This window comes from Marmota monax, unplaced genomic scaffold, assembly GCF_021218885.2.
Source record: "Marmota monax isolate L192 unplaced genomic scaffold, Marmota_monax_Labrador192_F-V1.1 WCK01_AAM20220418_F8-fsc00028, whole genome shotgun sequence".
In the NCBI taxonomy this organism is placed as follows: Eukaryota; Metazoa; Chordata; class Mammalia; order Rodentia; family Sciuridae; genus Marmota; species Marmota monax.
In genome coordinates, this window is record NW_026694779.1 from 14,403,355 (window position 1) to 14,429,205 (window position 25,851).

The following is a 25,851-nucleotide window of genomic DNA, read 5'->3' on the forward strand; positions in this document are numbered from 1 at the left end:
ACCGTGTTTGAGTTTCACAGTGCTCCAGCTCTGGGACAGTGGGACAGGGGCTTCACAGCCCTGGGTAGGTCCCCTCACTCCCTCTCCTGTGCCCTCTCTTCCTTCCTGCCTCGTACGCCGGCAGGACGCTGTCCCAGCTCTACTGTCCACCCCGCCGTCAAGGGTGGCTCTCGTGAGGCGTCCTCTGGAGGGGAAAGGTGGTGTCCACCTGCGGGGACTGTGTAAAGGCAGCCGACTGCTGACCACTGTGACCACAGTGACTTCCTTGAAGACCCCTCAACCTGAAGTTGGTCTCCGCCTCCCTCGAGTCTGGCTGCGTGACATGGAGGCCTTTCAGGGGGCATTGCAGGGAGGGCTGCGTGACCGTGACTTATAGGCTCCTGCCCCAGATGACGCAGAGAGACCTCCCTTCCCCCAGCTGCGAGCCATGGAGCCGCAGTAGGTGGGGCACACCAGGAGAAGAGCCGTTGGTTTTTGTCCTGGGGATGGGTGGGCCCCAGAGCCACAGCCTCGGCCCTTTTTGGGTCAGGGTCTTGCTCAGTGGCTCGAGGCCTTACTGAGTTGAACCCGTGATCCTCCTGCCTCAGGCTCCCGGGCTGCTGGGATGGCAGGCGGGGGTCTTATGCAGAACGTGGCATTTGCAGAACAGAGCAGCATGGGGTGGGGGGTCTGCTCAGGGTGTCCAGGGAGGAGGAGCGAAGGAGGGGACAGGCTGACATTTACTGCAGACTCGTGGTGATCCCCCCTCCCCCCGGGGCATGTGTTTTACATTCTGTTATTTCCTTTGATTCGCAGAGTAATTCTATGAAGAAAGAGTATCTCCATTTTACAAGTCGGGAAAGAGACCCAGAGAGGGTGGCTAAGTTACCCAGGGTCACAGAGCTCACAGGCATCTAAACTCGGCCTTACCACCGACTTCCGATGAAAGCTAGCTGATCCGTCTTGCTTCAGCCCAATAGGTCTGCTTTCTCCTGTTCCCAAAGGTCACTTTAAAAAAAAAAAATCAAATTTCTGCTGAATATTTCTCGATCCATTCTCAAGACCCAGAAAGTCGGAATTCAGGTTTTGTCAGTCGGCAGGAGTTTGGGAATGTGGCCGTGCCCAGGGTTTACAGGAAGTCCGCCCGAGCTTGGAGTCACTCTCTGGAAGTGAGGGGACTGTCGGGAATGTAAGGGGACAAGGTGCCTGAGTTCCGATCACCTGGGCCTGTTCTCCTGCCTTTGGCTTTTCCACTACAGGAGATACCCGGGTCGTCACACTATTTCTAACAAGAAGCATTTATTTGCTTGTTAAGGGCACTTCATTTTTTTTGTTCAACATGGAAATAGAGTCGGGGATTTAATTGCTGTGATTATGTGGCGGGAGGACCACTCTGGTTATGTGTCACCGGCCGCCAATTTCTCACGCACTTAGACAATCCGTCTCCCTTCAGAGTGACAGTTGGCAGGAACCCTTGGGCATGTGAGCCCCGTGGTTGTTTTCAGACACAGAGAACCAGCCATCAGACGGCCCACAGCTCCTGTCCAGCTGCCGGGTATGGCCCCTGACCTGCAGCTCTGCCCAGGCCACACCATCTCCAGGGGGGACGTAGGGTCACCAGGGCCTGCGGCCCAGGAGAAGGGGACCCACAGCTTCCTCCACTGCTGTCTCCCGGGTAGAGCATCCATCAGTGCCAGAAGGCCCAGGAGACCCGCGAACCGGCGCGACTCCCTAGCAACCACGGGAACCATTTCTCCCCCGTCAGCGGGAGCACCCAGATTGATGCCGGCAACGGGCGCCCGTTATCACCACCATAAACCATCTATTGGCAGGCGGTATTTACAGCCGCCTAATCGCGGCACTCCATCCTGCCAGCTCCCGAGCTGGCTGGTCTCCCACGTGGAGCCCCCCAAAACGCAGCCGAGCCGGGCGCTGATTTAGCGAACAGCCGCGCCTGGCCCCGCGCTCCCGCCTCATTACGGAGGAAGATTACTGGTTCCATTAATTGAGCGGTCGTAAAAGTCGGGGCAAGTCGGAGGGTAGTAAAGTCCCTTCTCCATGCACGAGGCTATTAAAAGCATTTCCGGCTATAAAATAAACAGACAGAAAGCATCCGACACAGCCCGATCTGGAAACATAAAAGGAGGAGGGGGGGGTCTCCTCGGAGCAATTAGCGGCTGTGATGAGCTGCGCCCGGGCCCCCGCGTGGAAATTGAAGATTAATTCACGACAGGGCCCTGGCCACGGGGTGCAGGGACTACAGGTGAGCCAGCTGGGCCCGGGGGACTCTGTGGCCGTGGTCATCTCCAGGCCAGGCCGGTGTCCTGCTGCCCAGGACTGCGGGAGGCTCCACGGATTCGCTTCCTCGCCCACAGCCTCGGTTTCCCCAGGGTGACGGGTGCCATCCGCCAGGAGACCTGCCCTGGTCTGTGCAGCGTCAGGCCCAGCCTGCCTGGCCCTGCTGACCCCCGAGGACAGCTTACCTGTTCCCGTGCCCCACACGTTACCTGGGGGCACTTCTCTTCAGCCAGGGGAGTCACCTGGGTTCCCTGTTCTAGAAAGTTCTCTCCCCTCGCGGCTCACTGCCAGGCATCCTCTCCGCCTCTTCACCACCAGCTGATACGCCCTGGGGCTCCCAGAGATGGCAGCTCCTCTGAGGGGAGGCTTCCCGAGGCATTCATCCCGGAACATTCATCTACAGGAAAGGTCATTTCCCCTCTTTTGTTTTGAAAGGGAGAGGAGGGGTAGGAGGCCAGGCAGGGAGATCAAAGTCTCTGGCCCCTGGGAGGAGAGAAAAGGCCACCGGGGACTGTTCATGGCACTGGGCCGGGGAGGGACCCTGTGTGAACCTGGCCTGGTGTTCGGTCCCACCATGGCTCAGCTGGGCGTCACTGAGCAAACGACTTCACCTCTCTGATCCCTCATCTATAAAGGGCAGATAATAACAACACCTGCCTTTATTGGACTATCTGGAGAATTCTGTGAGTTTGTGGTTTCCAGGAGCCGAACTGCTGGCTCTGGCTGCCGTCACGTACCAAGCGCTCAGTCCAGGTGCCCTCTGTTACTGCTGGCCGGGTCTTGCCCAGGCCAGCGGGGCTGTCAGCGGGCTCTCCCTACCCTCCCACACTCAGCAGAGCTGGGTCAGTCAAGAAACGGAGGACCGAGCGGGGAGACCTGGGGCGTGCCGCAACCCCACCACCAAGTCCTTCAGACTCAGTTTCCTCAACGCGCAAGGAACAGGCTGAAGTGCGGCCTGTGGCGTCCACCTCGATTTGCTTTCCTCAAGTGCCGCAGGAGCCCCTGGCTGGGCACTTGGACTCTCGAGGGAAGGGCTCTAGGGTGATCCACTGGACCCTGCTTCCCGTCCACCTCTGTGCACGGAGCCCTGGGGGCCTGGCTTCAGAGCAGGCTTGGCGCTGCCATCAGATGGAGCCCCAGACCCTGCTTGAGCCCAGGCCTGGGTTCTGAAGAGCGCCTGCTGCCGTGGGCTGTGCCTGCACGTGAGTGTGTACCTGTGCACACACGCGTGTTCAGAACACGCCACCCCAGAGAGAGCGGCCTGGTTCCTGGTGTGTCTCAAGCTGGAGGAATCTAAGAGAGCGTTGGTGCAGGGAGGGCTCTGAGGTCCCCAGGAGCAGGCGGGAGGCCTTCAGGGGACACTTGTCCTCCCACCACACCCGGGGGAAGGAGCTCCTTCAAGGACAGGGACCCCAGGAGGAAGGGGAGTGGGGACGCTTGGCTAGGTCGCCCCGGCGTGCCCCTCGAGGCTCAAGACCCTGCCCCACAACACCATCCCAGGACTGTCCACTCTTCACACGCCCAGCAGGGAAACGTGCAGACCTGGCCACGGCCTTGGGTCTCCCTTTCCTCACGGAGGCCCGTGTCACGTGACAGTGACGTGGCCGACCCCGTGCCGTCCGCTTCAGTGACTCCGCTGGGTCCTCTTCCTCGTCCCTTCGCCACGCTGCTGTGGGTTGGTGTGCGGCCGGGCACGGTGCCAACTGTGGGGTGCACAGACTTCATTGAGTGCCCCCCAACCCTGGGAGGCCGACGCGGTTGCTCGTGACCACGTTGATCTTGAGCACCTCTGGCCAGCCCGCTGCCCCTCAGCCTCGAGCAGGAGCCGCGAGATGAAGATTTAGGGCAGATCCCACCAGACGGTTGCAGAGATCCCACGAGATATTCTGTTCCGTTTAGAACAGCGCCTGGCATACAGCGGGTGCTCAAGAAACGCAGCTGTTGCTTACTATTGACAATTCCCAGGATGCCCTGGGCCCGGTCCAAATCCACCGTGAGAGCCAAGAGTCCCCAGCTCGGGACACACCCGGCCACTCCTGGCTGGGAATTTGAAGGCACCTGCTTCGTTTACTCGCTCACCGTCTCTTGGGCAGATATTGACTGATCGCCTGTCCTGTTGAAGGCCGGAGCTGGGGTAACCTAGAACAGGACGTGGTGGCCGTCTCCAGGGAGAGAAGGTGTGTCCACACACAGCTGCCGTCCAAGGCCAGCTGCCGCGACTGCTCTGGGCTGACCCTGAGCCTGGAGGAGGGTGGAGACCGTTGCGTCTGGGGGGACTGAGGAGGGTATTCCCATGGGGGTTTGAAAGCTGGGTGGAATTTCAAGAGAGGACACACCCATCGGTGGACAGTCATCCTAGAAGGTGCCGGAAGTTGATCATCCTGAGATGGTGCATCCACAGGTTAGCAAGGGGCCAGTGGTCTGTGGACCCTGTCCTCAGGGCTTAGGGACACTGCACTCTCCCCCTGGTATATCATGGTGGTTGTTATGACCAACACCCAGCTGGCCCGCCCGCGTGCCAGGAGCTCCGGTGGTGGCCTCGTGGGCTAACGCAGCCTGCCCTCTGCTTCAAGGTCTATGTCCATGTACGGAAAAGGGAGCCGGGGCCAGCTCGTGGGAGCCTGGGGGGCAGGCAGCCGGGTTCTCATGCTGTGCCGCGTCTCCAGAGTGGCCCCTTACTGGGACCCTGAGGTGACCTGCTGCTGTGAGGGTGGCCATTCAGGACAGGCTGCGAGGCCGGCCGCCGAGCCCCTGGAGGGGGACTCCAAGGCTGGAAGGCTCTGGAAGTTGCAGGTTGCCATGGTGACGTCCCCTCCCGGCCCAGCCAACTCAGGCTCACTCTCTGCCGATGCAGATCCCTCTGGGGGCTGGCCCCGTGGCTTGTGGTGGCGAGGTTTGGCGCTCAGGACCTGCAGGTTAAGGGAGCACGCACCTGGCCCCAGAAGGCCAGCCCCAGAGTGTCCCGCGCTGTGCCACGTGGCTGGTCTGACGCAAATCACGACGGGGCAAGATGTTCCTGTTTGCGGCTTCCTCCAGGACAGGGGAACGGACGGACCCTGCTGTTATTTTTCTCCTCCATGCTGAGCTGAGCAGAGCAGGGGGAGACCCCTGCAGGAGCGGCTCAGCCCGGACCCCCTGGATCCTCGGAGGAGGAGCCCACCTCGGGGCCAGAGCTGCCTGCTGCCATGTTGTATTGGGCCTGTCGGGTGTTGTTTTAAAGTAGACGCTGACATTTCCGCCTCGTTTGTGTGGGGAAATGGGGAGATGGGAGCCCACATCTCCCCACGTCATCCATCAGGGGTAGCCCTTGGCCCCGGTGGCCAGAGTCCCTGGACCAGCCCTGCTCCTCTCTGCCCCCGTCTGGCCCTTGGCAGCCTTGGAGCTTGGGACCCCAGAAGAGAGGACGCCCTTTGCATATGGACCACCCCACGGGCAGCGGCGGGTGCTGGCTGGGAGGCCAGGGGTTCCCCCAAGGGAGCAGGAGGCAGCAACACACCCTGAGCCAGGGAGCCAGGAGGGACACCCGGGTGTGGGTTTAATGGCAGATTACGTTGCCCATCAGGAAGCCATTAAGGTGCCCATTAGGACCCAGCGTGAAGCCCCGCTGGCTGGAGGCAGGCGGGGGCAGGTTCCTGGCGCTCCCTCCAATTGAGCTCTCCCCCTTCCCTGAAACGCGAGGCAGATGAGAGCGCCCGTAAATCACCCTCTGGCGGGCTCCTCATAAAGGATATGAAGAGGAATTAGAGGAGGCAGCGGGGGACGTGGCGGGAAGGGCAGGGCTGTTACTGGGTGATTGAAGACAGGCTTCCAAACCGCCCGGAGACCCAGCCCGGGCTGCGCCTGACTTGGGGATCCCAAACCGGAAAGCCACCAGCAGCCCTACAGTGGGGTTGTGGGGACAGGGAACTTCCTGAGACAGTGCCCCGGGTGCCATTGGAAGTCGGACTGTTCCTAAACCTCGGCTCTGGTTTTTGGCTGAGTGACGTTGGGCAGGTTCTTTAACCTCTCTGAATCCCAGGGGTCCACAGGGGTGCCTTAAGTCCAGGTGGGCCTGCTGGGCGGTACAGTCCAGGAGGAGGACAGCTGTGGCACGTGGCACCCGGGCGCCCAGTGCCAGGCAGGACCTGGCTTGCTGGGTGCAGGTGCTGGCCCCACCCAGCCCCGGGGCAGCCTCTGTCCTCTGTGCACTCAGCCCTGGCCCAGGCCTCTCCCGGAGCCGTCCTGCAGGCTCCCCAGGCACGGCTTCAGATAAGGCCTCGGGAGGTGGGGGTAGGCATGGAGGTCCCCAGGGAGACCCCTCCTCAAGGAAGGACAGAGGTGCCGAGAGCGGCCATGTGTGTGGCCCCAGGACGCTGCTCAGGGACTTCTGGGGTCGGCCTCTGCACCTGCTCCCAGAGGCTCAGGAGGGCAGGTACAAAGGCCAGCCCTGCAGCCCCCAGGGACAGATGGGGGCACTGTCTCGGGGCACTCTGGGTGTGCTGTCCCCGTCTAGACTCTGCTAGGACTTCCGAGAAGGGCCCTGGTAGCTCTCCACTGGGAGACGCCCGCTCGCCGGCTCCGGGGTCCGTGGCACCAGAGCTGCCCATCAGGGCCTGGACCGTCCTGCGTTTCTGGACGGAGTAGAAAGCAGGTGCTCTGCAGAAGGGGTGTCACAGAGGAGAGTCGGAGCTTCCGAGGGATGTCCCTGCCGCAGGGCCGTCTCAGGCAGGCCCAGGGGACGTGCCACAGATTCCCAGGTGCCTGCTCTGTTGGAGGTTCTCTGGCCCAGGGGAGGCTCGGCAGGGGCCGGGCGGGTGGGAGAAGGGCTCCTCCTCCTTAGCCCCGGGGCCCAGGTGGCCCCCAGCCTCAGGGATCTCCCCGTCCTGCTGCAGAGGGCAGGTTGCCAGCCTCCAGGTGGCCCGTCCCCCCTGCCCACTCTAGTGCCGTCCTCACTCAACGTCTGTGGCCGATGCTGTGTGGGTCCTGGACTCCCCGTGGCCTGTCACCTCCCCCGCTGAAGGCCCCAGGTGCGGAGGCCCCAGAGGCCTGGGCCTCACTGCCTCCGCTCCTCCTCCCGGCTCTGTGTTCCCAGGGCCAAACCCACTTCTGAGTCTCCTTCTGGATGAGTCTGTGCCCTCCTATGAGCTTCGCCCTTCGGCCTGGAGGAGGGCTGCGAAGGGCATCCCTCTAAAGCCATCAAGGGTGTCCCTGGACAAGCCCCGGCCTGGGGGCCAGCGGCTGGCCTCCACGACTCCCGACTCTCAGACCCGGGCTCCCACCGTCGGTTTCTGGAGTTAAAATCCGACCTGGGCTCCGTTTTGGCTCTCTGCTTTCCTCCCTCGCTGTCCTGACCGTTGGCAGGTGACGGGCCCTCTTCTGGGGACAGGGAGACGTGAGAAGGGAGAGGCTGGCACTTGTGAGCCTTTCCTCCTGACGTGGGGTTAGTGGCCTTTGGTGACCCTGTGACCAAAACACCCAACAGGAGCCACTTAGAGGAGGAAGTTGATTTGGGGCTCCTGGTTCCAGAGGTCTCAGTCCGTGGACGGCCGACTCCACGGCTCTGGGCCCCAGGTGAGGCAGAAGGTCATGGCAGGAGGGACAGCAGGGGACAGCTGCTCAGCCCGTGGTGGCATCAGGAAGCAGGGCGGGGGAAGGCCCCGTGGCCACCTCCTGCAGGCACCACCTGCCTGCGGTCACCGCCCAGTCGGTCCATTTACCTAGGACGGCTCAGCAGGTCACGGCCTCACAGTCCAGTCACTGTCCTCTGGACATTCCTGTTGGAACACAGGAGCTGTAGGGGACCCTCACATCCAGCCGTCACACATGGGTGTCTCCAGCAAGTGACAGGTGTGGGCCTTGGTGACAGATCACCCAGGGAACAGCACCACTCCCCACCCCCATCCAGGCTCAGCACCGAAGCCCAGGGGGGTTTGTCTGCTCCTGGCCCCTGGGGCCTCCAGTTCCAGTGCAGTAAGAGAGGCCAGCACCGTCGGACCTTAGCAGATGGGGGTCACAGAAAGTGCAGGCAGAATCCCAGGGCCTCCTTCCCAGCCCTACCTGTCCCCAGAGCCACACCTGTTCAGACTGGATCCACTGTCAAAAAGTAACCGGGTGTGGCCGGGCACGCCCGAAATCCCTCGGGAGGCTGAGGCAGGAGGATGGCAAGTTTGAGACCAGTCTCAGCAAATCAGTGAGACCTTAAGCAATGAAGGGATGCCCTGGCTCGAAATTAAAAAAATAATAATAATAATCAAGGAGACGGGCTGGGAATGTGGCTGGGCGGTCCAGTGCCTCTGGGCTCAACCCACGGTACCAGAAAGAGAAAGAAGAGCGCGTTTCCTGTTTCCAGTCGGATGGACAATGTCAGCCGGAGCTCCCGGAGGCTTGGCCAGGCCCCAGTGACCCTTCAGAGATATTTTAGAACCAGACTCTGTTCTCTGGGATGACGACGGGTCATTTTGAAAAGCCTTAACTAGGTCAGCTGCAGGACCGTGTGGGTGGCCCGGGCTGCCTGCTGTATTCAGGGGACTGCTGAACAGCCTCCGTGTCCGGGCAGCAGTGGACCTATTACATCAGGCGGTCAGGGGGACCCCGAGGTCAGTGTTCTCAAAGCTCTCCAGGGAAGCCCAACAGGCCATCAAGCTGAGAACCACAGGACCTGACCACTGTGGGGGTCTGTGGCCTCGGAGTCCTCAGGGAGCGGGTTAGAAACGCAGAGTCTTGGTCACTCCTGCCCTACGGGGCCAGAGTGGGCATTTCCACCAGGTGAGTCCTGTCCACGTTCCCGTCTGACCCTGTTCCATCAGAAACTGTAGCCACTAACCACCCGAGGCCATCTAGACTTAAATGAAATTAAAAATCTAGCTCTTCTGTGGCACCAGGCACATTGCAGTTGTCGAGTGGCTCTGGTGGCCCTGGTGGCCACCACAGTGGCAGATGTAGCCCAGAAGTACTGGCCTAGAACATTCCTTCCCTTGGGATGCTACAGGCCTACAGATGACCCTGTTCCCCCCGGCTGGGGTGAGCCGGAGACGCCTTCCACCAGGATTACGAGGGACGTTTCTAGATTATTGATTCTCTGCTCATTGATTATTGATTCTCTGTTCATTGATTATTGATTTTCTGCTCATTTTAGAGAAATCGAGAACACAGCCCGTCACCCCGAGAGCTGGACATGTGCCATTCAGGGCGGGGGGCACACAGATGGGAAGGAGCCCGGGAGGGACGTGGGCAGCAGGATGCATTTCAAGTGTGAGAGCAGAGTGTGAGGTGGTCAGCGCTGGGGTCTGCTGTGTCCACCTCCAGCTCAACCACAGTCCCCGCCCATCACAGTGCCGTTGCTGGCCGAGGGCTCTTCCTCTCTCCTGCGCGAGGGTGGGTGGTGGGGGGCAGAGCAGGGGCCCTGCCAGCCCTGGCCCATGGGGCAGGCCGGGCGGGTTTCCCCGCACACAGGCGCACACACGGGCTGCCCGGCAGGATGCAGCTGGTGCTAAGCACGTGATCATGGCAGAGCCGGCCTGGGTGGTCACGTGCATTTCCCCGGAGGACGCTGCTCTCCACTGAGATGCTCTCCACCGCGCTGGCAGCTGACGGGCTGAGGGCTGGCCCTGGGCAGGCCGGCGCCTGCTCTCTTTCCCAGTCCCCTGACTATGCGCCTCCTAAATTAGCCCAGGGGAGGTGAACAGCAACAGGTGCAGCCCGGCATGTGGCCACACGTGGCCCTGGACACTGTCCACATCTCCCCGGCCCTGGCCCAGGGCTCTGCCAGTGTCTTCTGCAGGGAATGGAGCCCACAGAGGCGACGTGATTTTCCCCGAGGACACGGGGCTACCATGGGCTCAGCACGCCCAGTCCAGGAACACAGACACAGGACGTCCCCAGCACGGCCAAGACAGCCCGAGCGGCAGGCCCCACCCCTGGCCTCACGGGGAGCGGCGGTCACTAGGTGTGCTGAAGCTACGCAGGGAGCCCCTCGGCCTGTGCGGGTGAGCTGCCCACGAGACGTGGACGCACTCTGGGTGTGGACGCAGGCGCTGTCCCCAGGACGCCTCGGGCAGTCCACGCCGGCCCTCAAGAGGCCGGAGGGGAAATGAAGTAAATTAACAGACTAAGTGGTCACCAGTTGTGGTCAGTGCTATGAATGGGAAACAGACCCCAAGGACGCAGACGGGGGACCTGGGAGTGGGCGTAGGCAGCTCAGTGTGCTGTCCTGCGGGAGGTGTGAAGAGACGCGAAGGACGAGGGGGCATCTGAGGTGGGGAGGGAGAGGAGACTCAGGCTGAGGTTGCCCAGGGAGCAGAGGCCACAGGCCCAGGGTCCCCCAGCAGGATCCATGTGGCTGGACGGCATGGGTGGCCTGGGATGGATGGTGCGGCTGCCTCCCACCCGCCTCTCCCACACCAAGGGGCTTCTGTCCCCGTCCTTGCTCCTGCCCGTCCTGCCCTGTGACGACTGGACTGTTGGTTCTTCTGGCCACCTCGTGAGGTGCGCTGGAGCCCCAGGAGGACAGCGGGAGGGACCGGTGTGGAAAAGTGGGAGGAAGGGGCAGAGGCCCCCGCACGGCTGCCAGCCAGAGATGGGACGGCAGAGCCTCCTCGGCACCCTGAGGATCCCTTCTGGCCTGGCCTCCGCTGCCCTGCAAGCGCTGGTGCCCAGAGGCTGGACTCTGTGGCCCCAGAATTGATGGGGGTCACTCTGAAACATGGGTAGCCGAGGCCGGACCCAGCTGAGGCCAGGCCCTCAGCCAGCCTGGCTGGAACTCAGGCCACTTGACCCCAGAGCCCCTGATCCTCAGCCCCGTGCGTGACTTGAGAGACCCTGAGGCCCCTGTCCCCTGCAACCTGTCCCAGCCCTGGTGCCCGACACCACGTGACCTTTCCTCACAGGAAAGGTGTCCCCCAGCCTTCAGGGGGTGCCTCCCCTGATCTCCCCACCTCGCACGCCTGAGAGTCAGAACACGGAGCAATCGGGTCACGGTCTCCTCGGTAAATCAGGGCGGTGTCGAAACCCAGGCCTAGGCCCGAGCCTCAGTGCCCTGAGCCCCAGCACCCAGAGCCCCAGCGCCCCGAGTCCCACCTTCCTTGTGGTTGGCAGAGCCCTGGTCAAGTTCCGGTTCACTGTGCTGCGTACTGAGAGTCAGAGCTCCCCAGCAGGCATGAGTGTGGCCTTGCCTGACAGTGGGACCAGGCCTGGGCAAGTGGTGACCCCATCAATGAGATTCAAGGGGGTGTTGAGTGGGGACCTCTCAGAGAGACTCCCCTCCATGAGGGAAAGCCTCCTTCTTTCCTTCGGGCAGACATTATTGGGTTCACACCTGACACCCGGAGCAGCAGCAGCCATTCTGCAATACTGAAGAGGCAACCCCGAGAGCAAAGGCAACATAATGGAGGTGGCAGGAAGAGGCTGATCCTTGCTGAGGTCAATTGTTTGCTGACTTCTCCATGGAAGCTCCTCCTCTGGACTCCTCGTGATGCCTCGTTGCCTAATCCACATTCAGATATGGGCTTATTTGAAGTCCAAACATCTCGGAGATCTATGTCCATCTGCCCCTGAATCTCCGACTGATAAGGAAGGCTTTGAACTCTGAAAGCCTGGCCCCTGGACCAGCCGCAGCTGTAGCAGTGCACATTCTGGCCCCCGTCTCCGGAATCCGCAGGGCGGAGCACTGGCCAGACGTGTGTGAACACACCGCCGGGCGGTGTGACCCTGCTCAAGTTCACAGCCGGTGCCACCCTGCCTTACGTAAGGCTCCCTGTCACACAGACGTCAGAAGGGACCCCTGGGAGGTGATGGTGGCTTCACGGTCCCCTGGGACTTGCCTTTCCAGTCCTGGCTGCGTGGGATCCTGCTACCCTGACCCTCCAGGGGCCGCCGGAGGGAACTGTGGGCCATGCTGGCGTGAGTCACCGCCCTTCCAGAGCCTGGGGGCCTGCGAGGAGTGCCGGAGGTCACCAGAGCATCGGGAGGACTGGGTGCACGGCTCTGAGGTCACCTGATGAAGTGGCACTTGGCAGATCTCAGCATCACAATCGCTCAGTCAGCTCCTGGGAGATGGGGAGGTGCCCACATGGCTGGCCCAGGGAGAAGAGAGATACAGACAGGGAGAGACGGGCAGACTGCACGGGCTGTGGCCTGACTAGCAGCCGAGGGCTTGCTGTGGGGTGATGGTCAGTAGGTGGGGCAGGACGCGGCCAGCACCCATTACAGCATCAGGCTTTGGCTTGGCTTGTCTTTTCTTTTTAATTTTTAAAATGTGTTCTAATTGGTTTTCCACGACAGTAGAATGCATTTTGACTCGTTGTTACGTAAATGGAGCATAACTTCTCATTCTTCTGGTTGTAGGTGATATAGAGTTACACGGGCCGCGTGGTCCTGTGTGCACGTAGGGTAATAAGGTCTGATTCATTCCCCATCCTTCCTACCCTCTCCGTTCATTCCCCTGTGCCTAATCCTAAGTATCCCTATTTTTCTCTAGTCTCCCACCCCCCCATTGTGAATTAGCATCTGCATATCAAACAGAATATTTGGCCTTTTGTTTTTTGGAATTGGCTTATTTTGCTTAGCATGATATGCTCCAGTTCCATCCATTTACCAGCAAATGCCATGATTTCATTCTTCTTTAAGGCCGAGTAATATTCCATTGTGTATACGTCCCACATTTTCTTTATTCATGCATCTGTTGAAGGGCACCTAGGTAGGCTCCATAGCTTGTCTACCGTGAATTGAGCTGCTATAAACATGGATGTGGCTGCGTCACTATAGTGAGCTGATTTTGGTTTGGTTTTAAGAGTAAAGCACCTGTATTAGAAAACTTGAAATCCCTGTGCATAGAGCCAGCAGATTTTGGAACTGGAGAAACTCAGCTTTCCATATCCTGGTCCCTGGCAACTCTGCGTAGGTCGCCACCCCTGGTAAAAGGACTTTGCAGGGCTGGCTACACCGTGGGCCTTGAGTTGGAGAGGTGCTGTGGCCATACCCACAGTAGTCACTGATGTCCTTGTAACAGGGGCATCGGGGTCAGAGGAAGGAGGGTCAAGGATGGAGCTGAGGTCAGAGAGGAGAACAGATGCTCAAAGGAAGGGACCCGGCCAAGGAGTGCAGGTGGCCTTGGGGAGCTGCCACCAGAGGAGAGCAGGACTCTGGGTGCTCCTCAGGCCCAGGGTCCACTCCAGGAGTGTCACATGAACAGGAGGCGCCCAGCGTCTGATTCTGTGTCGTGGGTGGTTCCGTGCCCTGTGCTGACTCAGATCCCGAGTCTCCTTATGCCCAGAATGGGACGAAGCCAGAGCCCATCATGCAAGACTCAATTGTTGGTAACAGTCATTATTGTCTAAGTGCCAAGGAGTCACACAAAGAGGAAATTTAATTTTCCTTGGAATTAGAGAAAGACAATTTAAAGTGACACTCGCGTTGGGCCCTTGACTTCACGAAGGCCCACAGAGGAATCACCGGGTTTGGCGCTTACCGCAGTGATTCCTATCCACAGGCAATTTTGTCCCCCCGGGGGATGTGTGGAGACATTTCTGGTCGTCACAGGTGCTGCTGACATCTGGGAGGTGGAGGGGGCTGCTGCTGGCCCTTAGCCATGTACATATGAGGAGCGGTCACGGAGGCAGAATGTGGGTGGCCCTGAAGCTCAGGAGCCCCAGCGTGTCCGCCTGTGCTCTGGACTAACCTGCCCGGCTTTGCCGAGCGTCGCAGGCTTGTGGGCCTGTGGCAGCTCCTGGATTCCCGCGAGAGTGGTCCACGCGCACGCAGCTCAGAGAACAGGACACCCCAGCTGAGCAAGCCTGAGTCGCAGAGGCCCGTGGGGACAGGGGGCGGGTCTGTGCACAGCTGGGTCAGAGGGTCTGCCCCCAGGCCCTACGTGCAGCGTCCCTCTCCTTGCCTACCTGGCCTGTCTGAGCCCAGAGCTGCCCCAGAGGTAACAGACAGGATGCGTCCATCCGTGCAGGGACCATTGATACCGTCTAGGGGCTGGGTTTGTTGTCTCTGTTCAGCAAAGAGTGGAGGAACAGGACTCAGAGGCAGCAAGCAGCAGGGGGTTTATTGCAAGGTGACAGGGACAGAATTGTCCCAAGAGAAGGGCCCCCGAGCTGGGCAACCAGTGGGGGAGTTTGGGCCTGTGCCTTTTCGGTCTCAGGAATTTCCTCTTTCCCACCTCCTCCCTGTCCACGCCCTCCTCACTATTACTGACTGGTGCCCTGTGTCCACGCGTCTTCTTTAGTTTTTCTGTTGGGTCCCCCTCTGAGGAGCACAAGTACAGAAGTGTCTGTCTGATGGGGTCCCCACTTGGGTCCCGGAGCACTTCCGTCAAGCAGGACGCGGACCTCACGGGAAGACCCTCTCCCCGTTGCTTGTCCTGCCCTGACCGCCTCACCGGCCATCTTGCCCCGGCCGCCTAGTCCTGTCCACCTCTCCCACCATGATGGCGGAGCAGGCCGGCAGGGAACTTGCTCAGATGTGAACGTTTTCAGGGCCACTTGGTGAAGGAGGGGAAGTCAGGTGGAGGGGCGTACCCCGCCAGAATCCAGAGACGTTCCTGCCAATACGTGGACTCCATCTTCTTGCGTAGGAAATTCTGGGTGTGCCTTTGCGACTCTTGAGAAGATTCCAAGCCGGCACAGAGGCCTTCAGCCCGTGGTGTTCACCGCCATTTCTTCTGAGACCGCCATCCCTAGGCTCTTTCTCTGAGCTGGTTTTCTACAGTCCCCCAGGGGGCAATGCCCGGTCAACGTGTCACCTTACAGAGAGGAGGGAAGTGGTCACCAAGGGGCAGAGCTGGGCTTCAATCCCAGGTCTTTCAGCGTCAGGTCAGGGCATGTCCATGCTGGCGCTGGGGCCCTGTAAGTGAGGCTCTGAGTGGACTCCACGTGGTCACCCCTGGCCTCTGTCTTGCTGGGGTGTCCCCCGTGCGTCCTCACATCATCTTCTCTTGCTGTCTCTTTCTCCAAATTTTCCCTTGAAGGTGTCCCCTCTGCCAGGCCAGCTCAGGGACGTGGCCGGTGCTCAGCAGTGTTTCTCCACGTGACGTCCTGGGCGGGAAGTCAACACACAGCCCCAAAGTCCCAAGGTCCTTTGGGAAGCTGCCACCAGTGGACACACAGAGGTTTGGGGATGGGGAAGAGGGAAATGGAGGACATGTGAGCCATCGTTGAGAGGAAGACGTGGCGAATGGATCAAGTGGACCAGGAGGGATTCTGAGCTGGCGTAAGCCCTGTGAGCGCTAGAACTGCCCATCCGCACGTAGGCAAAGGGCGCGGGGCTCCCAGCTCCCTCCCCACCCCAGGAATTGCCTGGGGGTGGACTTTAGCCTCTAAGCCTCCTGGAGGGAATAATGATGTGGTGGGGTCCATGTGAGGACCTGGCCCGATGCCCCCTGAGGAGTGCCCACCAAGACCACGGGGCCTGGCCCCAGTCAGGGTCAAAACGTGGGACGCATGTCCCTTCATCCCTGCTTGTTGGGACGTCTCTCTTCTCTCAACTTCTGTGGCCTGGGGACAGCAGCAGACAATGCAGGTGTGGTCAGGATGTGGCGATGGCCCAAGGTCCCGTGGAGGGACAGGGGAAGTCAGGTGAGAAGGGAGCCCCAGGAAGCACTGGATGGCAGTGACTGAATGTGACCAGGAGGGACAGGAAGAGGGCAGCGCGGGGCGCACTCCTCACTCCTCCAACTTCGCTAGTGACCTGGGGGAGCTTCCGGTCCCCATGCAGACGCCCCGATGCGCACGTCCAGAGGAGATGCTGCACTCGGCCACGCTCCCGGCTGTTGGTCCTCAGCCCATCGTGGGAGCAGCTAGGAACTGAGGTATGGAGAGTGTGTCGAGCGTAGCAGAAAAGAAAGAGTGGGCACTCGAGTGCAAACCCAGGCGCAGTGAGGGACACTTCAGGTCTTGCTTCCTGTCCCCCATCGAGGGCTCAGTGGCCACCCACCTGCGTGGCTGCGGCCACCTGATGCAGCTGGACCTGGCTTCCCCTGAATCCCTGTTGGCCAGCACTGATCTAGAAACAGCCTCTTTCTCCCACCCTCTCTGTGCTTCTGCCCAAAAATCTACCCTCAGCAATTCCCGTGGTGCCATGGGATAAAGAGGGTCGTTGCTTTGAACAGGAGAGTGGCGGCCGGCTCCAGGGAGCTGCCTGGGAGGGTCGAGGCGGAAACTCACCAGGTCATTCCCTGCGACAGCACAGCCAGTGCCCTGGGGCCGGCTGGGCAGCCCAGACCCCAGAGATGCCAGCCTGCCATGGTCTGGTGCCTTCTGCCGGGGCCTCTGTGTCCGCTCTGTCTCCCTCCCCATCCTGGGCGACAGGTAATTAGCAGGGCCAGCTGGCAGCCTCCACCGGGCACGGCCGCCAGAGAGCCACAGCGGCCTGCAGTTACTGTGATCCTGGCTCCGCCGTGCAGCCCTCCCTGTGCGACCTAAAGACCCACAGAAGAGAGCCTGCAGCGTGCCGAGCTGCCCGTTGGAGGCCCGGGGAGGTGGCGTGGGGACCGTCCCTCCCCAGCCAGCGCCTGGCGGTTTCCATCACAGTCCGAGTCCCTTCCTTCTGGAAAGCCTCTCCTGGGAGCAGCCAGGGCTTCCAGCTCCGCGGAGCTGGCCCAGGGCAGATCCAGGCCAACTCTGCTAAGAATGGTGCTTGAAGAGGCACCAACTGGAGCGTCACCAAGCCAGTGTGGCCCTGGGGGAAATGAGAGGCAAGGCCACTTCATCGATGGCAGCTCTGGGCAAAGGCAGGGGGCAGCCAGGGCAAGGGAGGCTGGGCAGGAGGAGCCTCAGCCTCCCCGGGGCAGAGGGGGCCCAAGGCAGCCTGTACCTCGTGGGGGGCCGGGGGAAGCCAGGGAGATTTCTGTAGGGGGTCCAACCCGGCAGACCCTCAACCAATGCCGCATCACAACTAAGCAAAGTGACACTTAGGGGAACGAGCCCGACAGGTGGCACGTGGAGGCCCAGCCTTCCAGGATGTGCCCAAGTGGCCAGGAGGCCGGGGAGGGCTCCTGACGGAGGACAGGCCTCTGCTCTGGGTGAGGAACCAGGAGAGGCCCCAGGTGGCTGGGCGGGAGCTGGACCCCTCACTGCCCTTGGGCAGAGCCCTCCGCAGTGGAAACAGGAGCCTGCCCCAGGCCCCCAATCAGAAAGCAGGAGAGGTGCCTGGAGACCGTAGAGTGGAAAGCCTCTTCCGTTCTCTGTCCCCCGCCATCTGTCTCCGTCTCTCACTATTATTATGTGTTCCCCGCTGCCCTCCTGCCCTCTGCCTTTGTCTTCATTTGCTACTTTTTTTGGGGGGGGCGGATACTGGGGATTGAACTCAGGGACACTCGACCACTGAGCCACCTCCCCAGCCCTATTTTGTATTTTATTTAGAGACAGGGTCTCACTGAGTTGCTTAGGGCCTTGCTTTTGCTGAGGCTGGCTTTGAACTCACGATCCTCCTGCCTCAGCCTCCCGAGCTGCTGTGGTTACAGGTGTGAGTCACGTGCCTGGCTTTTCTTTGCTATTCAATGTCCCATTCCCTCCACGGAGGAATGCTCCCCTGGCCACAGCTGTCACAGGCGCCAGAACCCTGTGCCTCAGCACACACCAGCTCTGGGCATACCGTGGGCCGTGTTTCCCCTCGCAGCAGCCCCAAGACGGAGGCTCTGTGCCCCCACAGGGCAGGGGCTGGGAAACCAGCCTCCCCTTCCCACTGGCCTCCACCCCACAGCAGACAGGCCACCCCAAGGGAGTGCAGGCTTCCCGCTGGGGAACACCAGCCAGAACAGGGTGAGAGAGAGGTGGCTCCGGCCACGCTGCAGCCAGGAGCAGGGCTGGGGTTTGAAGTGGGCCTGAGCTGGCGGCTCTGGAACCTTCTCTGCACAGGGCAGGAGGCAAGACCCGAGAACCACTACCTGCTGTGGGCAAGCGACCTCTGAAGGCCAGCCGCCTCCCGGCCTGTGTCTCTGAGGCTCGGGGACCCGGGCTTCCATTCCTCACAGTGGCCAGGGAGTGGCCGGGGTTCCAGCAACACGAGAAGGTGCTGCATATGGGGGGCCTTGCTCCTCTCAGGGTCAACCCGGCCAGTCCCCCGGGAGAGAGCAGGAAGGCCACCATGTGGGTCTGCGTGGCCTGCTGGTGCCTTCCAAAAAGCCGATGGCACCCCGGCTCCTAGGCATCCCACCCTGAACTCCCCAGGGAGAACAGGTCCTTGCTAAGTGGGTGACCCCTGGTGGACCATGTCTTGTGGTCTCTCAGAGACAGTTTAGAGAGAGTCTCCCTACTAGAGGGTCAGCTACATGGGTACAGGGGCCGTCCATCTGCCCACCCTGGGGCTCCCAGTGCCCAGCATGACCCTGACTTGTAAGAGGACACTGTGTCCATGCTTACGTAATTAATGGAACAGACAGAGGGAGGAAATGACGGGAGAGAGACAGCAAGAGACAGAAGAAAGGGTGCGCAGAGGAAGGAAGAGGGCTTTTCATGACCTCTGAGGACATTCCCGGGTCTGACCCCTCGTGCTGCAAGTCGCTGTCACTGTGTCTTCTTCCATGGAAGGTGGAGGGGGACGCTGACAGTCCTGAGTCACCTGGTGGGCCCTGCATAGGGGACCATGGAGCGGGAGGGGTCCGGCCGAGTGCTGGATGCTCCTGGTGGAGCGGTCCCCCCAGGGCACACTAGTTCTTTAGTGACCCAGGGCCCACCTCCAGAGAGGACATGAAGCAACTTCTCTGGGCGCTGAAGAGCATGTCCTTCTGCACACTTGGCTGGCAACATGGCCACGAGTGTCCCAACAGATGGCCTTGGGAAAGACACCTGGGCACTGGCTGGGCGGCCATGTGGCTCCCTGGCACTGGGCGGATGGCCTCCATCCAGGGCCTTTTGATCTCACTTGGCTGCTGCCCCGTGGCCCTCTTTCCCCAGCCTCCCCAGGCGCGGAGACACGATTTATCCCCGAGGGGGGAAAAGCAGCATCCTACAAGTCTGCGTGGAGAACTTCTGCTTAAATTTAAACCAGGGCATTTTTTTTTTTTTTAAACTCGCTCATCAGGAATCCACCTCTCCCTCTGGCTTTCCTGGTTCCATAGCAACTGCTCTCCAAAGCACCGGGTGACTCAGCCTCCCCACCTGGGCTGGGGAGAGCCATCTCAGACGGGGGACTACGGCTCGAACGTCAGGACTGCGGCTCGAACGTCCCCCCCCCTCCCCAGGGACATTATTCGGCTGCCGTTTCGGACTCAGTGGGTCTGCAAGTCTGCGTTTCTAACAACCTCCCAGGTGATGCGAAAGCGGATGATCAGAAAGTTCGCTTTGAAGAGCCAGGGTCCTGAGAGGGAAAAGCCAGAGAAATCGGTGCATCATCTAACATTCCAAACCGTCCCGGGGCTGCACACCACTTGGTCCTAGGAACAAGAATGGCAGTCAGGAAGTCCTGCAGCCAGCTGGCCGGCTTCTCCGCTGCCGCTTCAGACCGAGGCCACGGAACAGATGGTGTGCAGGTGGGGTCAGCGCCCATTCGCACAACTCCTCTGGAAGGGCGGGAGCCGGTGCCGTGGTGGCAAGGCCTCTCCTCGGGCCTGGCCCCGCGGCCAGTATCCTTCAGGGGCAGGACGGCTCTTCCAGGTCCTTCCGCCCATGGCTGCAGAGCACGTGGCCTCCCCGGCTCAGGCTGTGGCTCGAACGTCCCCCCCCTCCCCGATGCGCCCTGATGACTATGCCGGGAGGCGGTGGCGGTGGTGGTGGCCCGGGGCCTGGAGTGCGCGCTACTCCTCCTTGGCAGGGATCCAGGGCCCGGGATCATTTAGGACAGCGGAGGAGGGCCCTTGAGCCGCCAGCTCTGCAATTCATGTCTAGTGGGCTGGCTCCTCGGGGCCACTGGCTGGACGGATGGCATCTTGCAGAGATGTCGCCTTGTCCTTTATCTTATGAATCAGGGAGGAAATGGCAGCCCCGAGGGCTCAGAGGCTCAAGAGCCCTTCGGGGCCACTTCTCCTTCCTCCCCCGGGATCTTCAGTTCAAAGGCCCACGAGAGTCTGCACATTTCCTTTCAAGCCATGTGCCAAGTGCTGGCCAGACCTCTAAAGCCTTCCAGAGAAAAATCGAGCAGGGCTCAGGGGACGAGGCCCCGCTCTGCTCATGATGGCCACCCGCCTCTCCCCGTAGGTGTGCTCTGGCCCCAGGGCCAGGGGCAGCAGCCCAGACCCCTGCAGGGTGGCCTGGGCACACAGAAGACAGGGAGTGGGACGGGACTTCCACTGATGAGTGCCACGGGGGTCTGACACCAGCTTCCCCAGATCCCAGGGTTTGGAGGAGGTTCTAAGAATACATTGCTTTTATTGTTTTGGGGTCCTAGAGATTGAACCTGGTCACCTAACCACTGAGCCACATCCCAGTAATAATCCTATTATTATCATTTTATTACTGTGTTTTTAATTTTGAGACAGGGTCTCACTACATTGCCGAGGCTGGCTTTGAACTTGTGATCCTCCTGCCTCAGCCTCCTGAGTCCCTAGGATTACAGGCCTGTGCCGCCAGGCTAAGAGTGCATTGTTTTAAACAATAATAAAAGTGGGATTTATATGACATGTCCTGTGTAGCAGGCACTGCTCTAAGTATCTTTGTTCTGTGCTCTATTTGATGCTTACCGTGACCCTTTGAGGGACTCCTTGTCCCCTTATCCATGGGGTGGTATGTCCTAAGACCCCCCAATGGGTGTCTAAAATCATGGGTTGTACCTCATATCTTAAGGATCTTCCTACATGCACATACCTGTGATAAAGTCCAGTCTATAAATTCTGCACAGTAAGAAATTAACAGTGACAAATAATAAAACAGAACAATTATAAGAATGCACCATAATAAACGTTATGTTACTATCCTCTCTCTCTCAAAATATCTTACTGAACTTTCACCTTTCCCTAAAGGAGGCACTTTCGGGATCCTCTCAACATGCTTGAACCTGTAGCATGACAACCCTTGCACTCTGGGGCTGTTATTAAGTAAGATAAGGACTCCTTGAACACTAGCACTGCAGTACCCCAGTGGTTCATCGAGAAACAGGACAGCCACCTGGCTGGTAGCGTATACAGCGTGGATACTCTGGGCAAAGGGATGATTCACCTCCAGGGAAAGATAGAGTAGGACCGAGTGAGACTCCACCACAATGGTCAGAATGGAGCACAGCTTATAACTTATGAATTACCTATTTCTCAAATATCCCTTTTCATATTTAAAGGCAGCAGTTGGGTTAGTGGGTGACCATGTGGCAATCGGTACTTCGCAGGTGGGGAAGCCAAGTTCCAGGGAGGTTAAATACTTGCTCAAGGTTTTCAGCCAGTGAAGTGGCAGGGCTGGGTTTGAATCCAGGCCTGGTGGCCCAGGTCTGTGTCCCTAACCACTGTGCTCTACTCCTGGCCGGGAATACACTGTTTTGTTTTTAATTGTACCTGTATTCGTTTTCTGTCTCGGAGTAACAAAGCACCACAAATCGAGTACCTTGCGACAGCAACCACTTATGAGCCGACAGTTCTGCAAGCCAGATGCTCAAGGGGGCTCCACCTGTCCTCTGCTGAGGGTCTCACGAGGCACCGGTGAGCTGTTAACTGGACCTGGCTCATATCTGGAGGCTGTGAGGAAGACCCCGCTCTGGGCTCGGTGATGCTGTTGGCACAACTGAGTGACCTGTGGTTATCGGACTGGGTTCCCCATCCCTTGCAGACTGTGGGGTTGAGCCCGGATCCTCACAAAGGATCTGCTCCATCTTCAAAGCCAGGGAAGGCACGCTGAGTGTCCTTCTGCTTGGATACCTGTGACTTCCCTTCTCCCACCAGTCCCTGACAACTCTGCGTTTCGAGGGTTCACCTGATTGGGCCAGGCTCACCAGGATGATCTCTGTAAGTTAAAGGTCATTCGCGTTGTGTTTTAATTCCATCTGCAAAGTCCCCTCTCAGCAGTGCCTGGGTTCACGTGGGGCTCAATAGCCAGGGCACAAGAATCTCGGGAGACCGGATCTTGAATTCTTGTTCAGGACAAACTCGTGGCAGGACAGGAGCCAGGAGGTTCCTAATTCTTTTCTTTATTTGACAAGTCTTCCCCAGCACCCACCGGGGCCAGCACGGTGCTGGGCACTGGGAAGGTAGCCGGGGACAAGACCGGCTCACTGAGGCAGCTGTGGGGGACCTGGGGACGTTGTGCCATTATTCCCAGGCCTGCTCCTGGTCCTTGGGTGGAGAATTTATTTGTGGCCAGTTTCCTGCCCCACAGACGCTGTTTGCTTTTGTCCTCCTCCTGAATATTCATGACCACAGACTGTTCCATTCCCCGAGGGGTCTCCTGCACTGGTTACTTTTAAGGAAGGACTGCATCCAGCCCCTCTCTTCTGGTGTCTTGGCCAAAGCAAATAGAATGACGATTGTATAGCACAGGAGCCTGCTAAGTGCCCGGTCCCCGGAGGGAGACAGCTGCTACATTGGCAGGATGACCACAGTGCCAGAGCAGGGCACCAGAAGCAGGATGGCCCTGGGCAGAACCAGGGAGACCGGGTCACTTCCCAGCTGCCAATCTGCAGGAGTCCCGTGGTTCTCCCTACCAGGCATCCCCCACACCCTCACTCAAAAAAGAAGCACTTAGGGTGGACACGGTGGCCCATGCCTGTAATCCCAGTGGCTCGGGAGGCTGAGGCAGGAGGATGGTGAGTTCAAAGCCAGCCTCAGCAACAGCGAGGCCCTAAGCTACTCAGTGAGACCCTGTCTCTAAATAAAATACAAAATGGGGTAGGGATGTGGTTCCGTGGTCGAGTGCTCTTGAGTTCAATCCCTGATACTTCCCCCAACAACAACAAAAAGGTGCTCCGCCCCCCTGTCCCCTCCATGTTGGGCTCTGCAGTCCTGGAGGCTCGAGATGTTTCCTGCTGCTAAAGCATGATCAGGTCCCGCTGTTGGTCTGACTCAACATGCAGAGCCCCATGGAAATGTCCTCATTACTTCAATTTCACCAGCGTTTCCTGGATCCCTTGCCGTGGATGCCTTAGGAATTTAAGTAGTTCCCCCCACACACTCCTCAGCCTGTGTGCCCCCGACATGCCGCATCCTGTCCAGACCAGAACCAGACCTGGGGTTTACAAGTCGGCCTGCTTGTCCCCCGTCCCCCGAGTCTGACTCCCAGGGAGACGTGGAATCCTGCAGGTGTCCTCTGAGGAGCGACCCCACCCCACCCCCCGCTGTGGTGACAGTTAGGAATCCATCTGTCTCCTCGAGTCTCTTTTTTTAAACAAAACTGGGATCCGTGTTCGGAGGAAAACTAGTTCCCGGGGTGCTCAGCATGACCTCCCCTCTCCTGACTCCGGGGACAGTATGGCCAGGTTCCAGGAGGGACTGCAGCATGGTCAGGGATCCGGAGCAGGCCGGGTTTTTAAAATCTGCTTAAAGGGTTAATAGACCCCCTGAGAGAGTTCACGACCAAGTGGGACCCAGGGGCCTAGAACTATAAAAGGGAAATGACTTGGGGGTTGAGGCCCACCCTTCCCCCTGAGATGGAGTTCTGAGATCACTGATAGTAATAAGAGTTAAAACCTGATGGACACTCTCACCCTGGGCAGGCCGCGGGCATAGTGTGGCCTGTATCATCTCATTGAATCCTCCCAATCACCCCAGAGAGAGATGCTGTTATTTATGAGCACTTTAAACCCAAGCGGCCCAGGGTGCGTGGTAAGTCTGCCCTGGGGGACACACAGCCGCGAGGTGGGACGGAACCCAGACCCGGGGACCCGTCCCCCAGGTAGCAGCTTGCTCTCCTTCCCTGCCCAGCCTGCAAGTCCAACGGGAGAGCGAGGCAGATCCTCAAGACGGAAAACATACGGCTTCTTTTCTTTTTTTAATTTCAATATTAGCATTGAGGGGCTGGCTGGGAACAGAGAAATGGATCTGGCCTCTCCTGGGAGAGAGTGCTCATGGTTTTATTTGTTTTAATTTTCTCTCCTGATGAAAAATTGGCCATGGTTAGAAAGGCCCCAAATAAACAGCGCCGTGACGGATGCTTTCCAATTTCCTCAGCGGACTCCACATATTTTTGAGAGTTCCATTCGTATTTCAATGGTTTCAACGTGGATCCCCCCTAAGGAGCTGGCAGAGTCCTGACCCCGGCACCGTCTTCTCCCTCCTGGCCATGGCTGGGCTGCGTCCAGGGCCCTGAGACCGCAGGAATTGAGGAAGGGATCTCCAGGGGTCTCCTGCATCCCGCGGGACTCTGTTTTGGCCGCTGTCCTGGGCTTCGGCAGGGGGCCGAGCGGTGCATGCTCTGGGAAGCAGCCTTCATCTCTGTTAAACCAGAAGTGTCCCCAGGGATTTCCCTGAGTCCCAGAGCAGTCCCACCTGCTCCTCCATCCCATTCGGTGTCAACCCTCTCCTGGACAAGTCCGTGTTGGACAGGCCCTTGGCACCCCAACCCCAGCCCCGGGTACAGGGGGAGACTACGGAGATGGCCATCATGTAGCTGCTCAAGACAATCCGGCTGAGCTGCACTTGACAGACGAGGAAGCTCAAGTGGAGGCGGATAAAACTTCAAAATGTTGCATTGTGCCCAACCCCCAATTCACTCTCCCACCCGTTAAGTGACCTGCAGAGCATCTATTGAGCACCAGGACGGACCCACTGGGCTGGCCGGCCCACCTGGGACTCCACGTGTGGGCCAGCTGCCTATGACCTTGGTCTCTGAACCACTCTGCTGTCCTGGACCCTGGAGGCAGGTTGGGCTGAAGGCATGACAGGTGGCGGGGTAAGAATTCTACCTCGACTCTGGACAGCTTAACCCAACAGCGTGACCTTCACTGAAAATCACTGGGGGTTCATAATCCACGTGGGGTGAGCATCATGATGGTGCTTAGCGCAGTCCACAGGTGGTAGCCCCGAGGGGTAGTGTTCTCACTCTTCTTTCACAAATGGGGAAACTAGGTCAGCTTAAGTGTGCTGCCAGAGGCCCCGGGAAGGGAAGCGCTGCCTGGGGACACTGCTCACGGCTCCGTGGGCCCCTCCTCTTCCTGCTCCCTGCGGACCGTCCTCACGCATTCCACCAGTGAGCACGTGGACCTGGTCTCTCCTTCAGAGCCTCTGCTGATTTTCTCCGGAACGCACGGGGCGCAAGTTCTTTCCCTGCTTTGAGCCCAGCACGGAAATCAGAAACAGGATGTGGAGAAATACAAAGGGCTCAGGTTGCAGCCTGTGGAAGGCACGGCCAGGAATCCTCCGGGCTTCTCGGGAGAGTTTGTGACGGGGCTGTTGGAAATTAGCTTGGGCTGTTTCTGGGGCATGGGAACAAGTAGAGGGGAGCTGGGGGGGGCATCTCCTGGGATGGTCCGACTGTACCCTGGCCAGCGACGTGTGGGCGTGGCCGGGCCTGCAGTGCTGGGTGGGGGGGGTCTGTAGGGAGGGGAGGGGAGGGGAGGGAGGAGGGGAGGGGAGGGGAGGGAGGAGGGGAGAGAACAGGGGAGAGGAGGGGAGGGGGGGAGGGGAGGGGAGAGGAGGGGACAGGAGGGGAGGGGAGGCCAAGAGATTGTGGTCCCCAGTTCCCACTTCCACAGTAAGTGGCCTCCACTGAATGGGGCAGTGGTTCTAACCAGAGGGATCATGTCCCC

General features: G+C 59.5%; 2 long non-coding RNA genes across 2 annotated transcripts; one reads left to right on the top strand and one right to left on the bottom strand.

The window, feature by feature from the left end:
* Nucleotides 1–9,323: 9,323 nt before the first annotated feature.
* LOC124079867 (uncharacterized) lies at nucleotides 9,324–16,952 on the bottom strand. The gene is made up of 2 exons (XR_006847494.2): nucleotides 16,419–16,952; nucleotides 9,324–14,998 (listed from the first exon to the last, which is right to left on the bottom strand). It is a non-coding gene; the product is annotated as an uncharacterized LOC124079867 (long non-coding RNA).
* LOC124079865 (uncharacterized) lies at nucleotides 14,991–20,836 on the top strand. Its single transcript, XR_006847492.2, has 2 exons — nucleotides 14,991–16,063; nucleotides 19,276–20,836. It is a non-coding gene; the product is annotated as an uncharacterized LOC124079865 (long non-coding RNA).
* The last annotated feature ends 5,015 nt before the right edge of the window (nucleotides 20,837–25,851 follow it).